This window comes from Sminthopsis crassicaudata, chromosome 5 (assembly GCF_048593235.1).
Source record: "Sminthopsis crassicaudata isolate SCR6 chromosome 5, ASM4859323v1, whole genome shotgun sequence".
In the NCBI taxonomy this organism is placed as follows: Eukaryota; Metazoa; Chordata; class Mammalia; order Dasyuromorphia; family Dasyuridae; genus Sminthopsis; species Sminthopsis crassicaudata.
Genome location: NC_133621.1, coordinates 284,280,231 through 284,285,711, shown reverse-complemented (window position 1 = coordinate 284,285,711; position 5,481 = coordinate 284,280,231).

The window sequence follows — 5,481 nt, the reverse complement described above, 5'->3', positions numbered from 1 at the left end:
TATGGAGAAGACAGGGTGAGAGAAGACCTAAAACCCCATGTCCAAAATGCAACAGAGGACTCCATTGAGCATCAGAGTGTAAACTAATTCAGGGAAACAGGATGAGGGGCCCAGGTCCAGGGCCCCAGGCAAAAAAGACTTGGGGTATGATGGCAGCTGATGTTACACCCAAAGAGCCTTTAGAAGGTCAGGACTCTGATTTGATCAACCAGCAGAAAAGCAATCACATGGCAGAAAGGGATTACCTGATAAATCAGCCAAAAGGCAATCAGATTGCAAAAATGGATTACACTTGGGGAGAATACAGGCCTTTTAAACCAACAGGGCTGTGTCCAGTGCAAACAACTCCAATGTAATTGCCAAATGATGAGAAGAGAGTTAGAAAGTGATAAATAGAAGGAAATTAGATAGGTTAACTGCCTGGGAGAGAGGGTTTGCTTGTACTTTAACAGAGAGAAGAAAAACAGATGAAGAAGGAAATAGATGGGTGGCAACAAGCACCTGGAGAGAGACAGAAAAAGAGAAGAACCTCAAAACAAAGGAGAAGATCTAAGAAACATCTCACACCAAAAGAGCATGGCTAATAAAAAGACTGTTAAAGAATTTTAAAACCAGCAGGAATCATTGGATTTCCTAACACAAGATGAGGCTAATGGACAATGGACTTATGGACATTTATAAATTCTCAATTTATGATTATTTGATTATGTTATTTGTTACATACTTCTAGCATGTATTATGGTACTATGTTACTATGTTACTATGTGCTTATGTACATTATGTAATTATGTGTAATACCTCCCATATTGATGGATTTATGTTTCAAGGTCATGACTACCCTATGTTCTAAATCAAAAGAAAGGGGGAGATGTTAGGATTACCAGGTGAGAATTCAGGTTGTCTGGACAATTACAAGGTGAGAACTCAGGTTGACTTGATAGTTCTCTGGCTCAGACCTTTGGTTCAGGCCTTTAAAGGGAGTTTACACCTTAGGAATTCTAAGAGGAACAAGTTCATTGGTTTTAAGTAATTCCCACAAGCCCCTGGGAGTACTCACATATTCCTATTAAAATTAGTAAAAAGAAATCAATGGAACTTTTCTTAAAATAATAATTAGTATCTATTTAAAGTGAAGAGCAAAAGTCATATGAAATAGGAATAAACTTGAAGAATCCTCAAAAAGGTCAGCAGTGAAGCAAGAATGTTTATTAGAAGTGCTAGCTATAATAATGAGATAAGAAGAAACTGATGGAATAAAAATAGGTAATGAGGAAATAAAACTATCACTCATTGCAAATTATATTATTGTATATACTTAGAGAACCCTAGAGAATCACCTAAAATTAGATAAAACCATTAACAACTTTAGCAAAGTTGCAGAATATAAAAGAAACCCACATAAATCATCAGCATTTATATATATATTAACAGTTGGGAAAATGCTAATTGCTCATGAGTAAGACAAGCTAATATAATAAAAATGATAATTATACCTAACTTAATTTATTCAGTACTATACCAAAGAACTGTTCTTTCTATAGAGCTATAAAAATGGTAACAAAACTCATCTGGAAGAACAAAAGCTCAAGAATATCAAAATAATCAATGAAAAAATGAAGGCAATTCCAAATTTCAAACTATATTACAAAGCAGTTATAATTGAAAAAAATCTGGTATTGATTAAGAAATAATGAACCAGTGGAATGGATTAGGTTTGGAATGCATCATAATAGTTGATAATAGAAAACTAATATTTGATAAATCTGAAGATCCAAGTTTTGGGGGATAGAAGGTCAATATTTGACAAAAATTGCTGGTAAAAGTGGAAATCAGTTTGGCAGAAACAAGATATAAACAAATACTTCATGCCATTTAGACATAAAGAAAGATAGCATAAGTAAATTAGCAAAGCAAGGAAAAATCTACCTGTCAGAGGTTTATGGATCTAAGTATAGCCAAGCAAGAAAAGGAGAATCACAAGAAATAAAATAATTTTGATTAATCAAAATTAAAAAGCTTTTACATAAACAAAACTAACATAGCCAAAATAAAAAGGAAAACAGGAAACTGAGTTGGGGGAAATTTTTACAGGAATTTTCTCAATAAAGATTGTATTTTTCAAATATGTGAATTAATTGATAAATGGTCAAATGATATGAAGAGGCAGTTTTCAGAAGAAGAGATCAAAACTATCAATAGTCACATAAAAATGTTCTAACTACAGATTAGAAAAATGTATACTTACCAGACTGGGTAACATATCAGTAGAGAAAAATGACAATACCTGGAGGGTATGTGGAAAAATTGATATAGAAATGTATTATTGGTGAACTTGTGAACTAGTCCAAGCCTCCCTTCCTACCAGAGAAGAAGTCTGAATTAATATGGTATTAAAATAAAAATATGTTAATATTATACAATGGCATACATACATTTTATTCATTTCTGAGTTTCTAAGATTTTTTGTGTTATTTTCTGGCTTTCAAGTACCATGTGCAACTTCTGCAAAATCTCCCAAATTTCCCTTTTATTTCTTATGCCAACCCACAATATATTAAAATTATGGTAGAGAAAGTTGTGATGTGCAACTGATGCTGAGTGAAATGAATAGAACCAGAAGATCGCTGTACACTTCAATGTTGTATGAAGATGTATTCTGATGGAAGTGGATATCTTCAACATAAAGCAGATCCAACTCACTTCCAGTTGATCAATGATGGACAGAAACAACTACAGCCAGAGAAGGAACACTGGGAAGAGAATGTAAAGTGTTAGCACTACTGTCTATCTACCCAGGTTACTTATACCTTCGGAATCTAATACTTAATGTGCAACAAGAAAATGGTATTTACACACATATATTGTATCTAGGTTATATTGTAACACATGTAAAATGTATGGGATTGCCTGTCATTGGGGGAGGAAGTAGAGGGAGGGAAGGGATAATTTGGAAAAATGAATACAAGGGATAATGTTATAAAAAATTACTCATGCAAAAAATTATAAAAAAATTATAAATAAATTATAAATAAAAAAAAAGAAAGTTGTGATGTGGAAGACATAACTATTTCATACTATTATACTTTAAAAGCATAGGGAAAAGAGATCTGGCCATGGGTCTAGGAAGACTGAGCTTTTAAACTCATCCTCAGTTCACACTAGTTGTAAGGCCCCGGGCAAATTCTTTAAGCTTTCAATGTCTAGCAGTTCTAAAGCTAAGCAGAAAAAGTGTTGGCTTGTATTGGAGAAAGGAATTTCCTCACCTAGGAGTCCCCTATTCCAATTATAAGTGAAATCCCTATCACTAGCTCCATCTTATTTTTCTCAATTTTTAAAGTTTGGATAGAAGCAATTCTGAGGGCTTTGAAAAGAGATTAAATGTGTAAGTATGCGGGGCAGAGCCAAGATAGTAGAGTAAAGCCAGGAAGCTACTAAAGATGTCCCTGTTTTCCTTGATAATCACATGAAACCAAGCCTCTGAACAAGCTCTGGAATGATAGTGCCTATGAAGAGCTAGAATAAAATCATTTTCCAACTCAAGATGGGTTAGAAGGATTTTTAAAAAGATCAATTTCACTGGGGTGAAAGAGGTACACAGCTCAGCTCAGATGGCATCTAGATAAGTTTTAATCACAAGAATCAACAAGCAAGACCCTAAATCAAATAGTAGAAGAGCAGACCAGTGTGTCAACCTCCAATCTTAATGCAGAAGGCAAATTGCCAACCCAAGAAATCAGGCAACAACAAATGGGACTAGGTTGGGCTTCCCCCATGTGAGCAAGACACCTGTGTTCAAAGCCAAAGTTCAAAGTTATACAAGAAACTTGGAATACCTCTCTCCGACCTAAAAGCAGAACTCAACTTTAAGAGTCACAACATAAAAACAAAGAAAGAAAATTAGCCAAAAAACAAACAAGCAAACAAAACAAAAAACAAAAAACAGGAAAATAACCACAGAAAGCTACTAAGGCAAGGAAAACCAAAATACCAACTCAGAAAAGAACAAAATGTCCACATGTAAAACCTCAAAAGGAGATATGATTTAGTTTCAAATCCAAAAAGCATTCTTGGAAGAGCTCAAAAAGGATTTTAAAAATCAAATAAGTGAATAGAAGAAAAATAGGGAAAATAAAGAAGAGGTATGCAAGAAACAGTCAACATCTTGGAAAAGGAAATCAATCCCTTAAAAAATAAAATTGGCCAAAGTGATAAACAATCAAAGCAAATTAACAATTTTCAGATGAAGAAATTAAAACCATTTCTAGTCCTATGAAAAAATGCTCTAGATCACTATTGATTAGAGAAATGCAAATTAAGACAATTCTTAGGCACTGCTACACATCTCTCAGATTGGCTAAGATGACAAAAAAAGATAATGATGAATGTTGGAGGGGATGAGAGAAAACTTGGACACTACTAAATTTTGCTGGAGTTCTGAATTTATCCAACTATTCTGGAGAGCAATATGGAATTATGTCCAAAGGGCTATCATGCTGGGTATAGCCTTTGATCCTGTGGTGTCTATTGAGCCTGTATCCCAAAGAGATCATAAGAAAGGAAAAAGGATCTACATGTGAAAAAAATGTTTATAGTGGCCCTTTTTGTAGTGATAAGGAACTGGAAACTGAGTGGATGCCCATAAGTTGGAGAATAGTTAAATAAATCTGATATATGAATATAATAGAATATTATTATTTTATAAAAAATGATCAACAGGACGATTTCAAAAAGGCTTACATGAACTGAGTCTAAAGGAAGTGAGTAGAAATATTGTACGCAACAACAACAAGATTACACAATGATTAATTCTAATGGATGTGGCTCTTTTCAACAGTGAGGTGATTCAGGCTAGTTCCAATGGCCTTGTATTGGAGAGAACCATCTGTACTGAGAGAAGACTGTGTTTAGATCACAACAAAATGTTTTAACTTTTTCATTATTGTTGTTTGTTTTCATTTTGTCTTCTTTCTCATTTTTTTTTTCCTTTTTGATCTGATTTTTTTGGGGGAGGGCAGCATGATAATTATGTAAATAGATATAGAAGAATTGAATATATCTGACATATTGGATTGCTTGCTGTCTGGGGGAAGGGTGGAGGGAAGGGAGGGAGAAAAAATTGGGGAAAACAAGGTTTCTTATTTTAAAAATTTATTTATAATTTTTTGACAGTATATATGCATGAGTAATTTTTTTTTATAACATTAAGCCTTGTGTTCATTTTTTCCAAATTATCCCCTCCCTCCCTCTACTCCCTCCCCTAGATGACAGGCAATCCCATACATTTTACATGTGTTACAATATAACCTAGATACAATATATGTGTGTAAATACCATTTTCTTGTTGCACATTAAGTATTAGATTCCGAAGGTATAAGTAACCTGGGTACATAGACAGTAGTGCTAACAATTTACATTCACTTCCCAGAGTTCCTTCTCTGTGTGTAGTTGTTTTTGTCCATCATTGATCAACTGGAAGTAAGT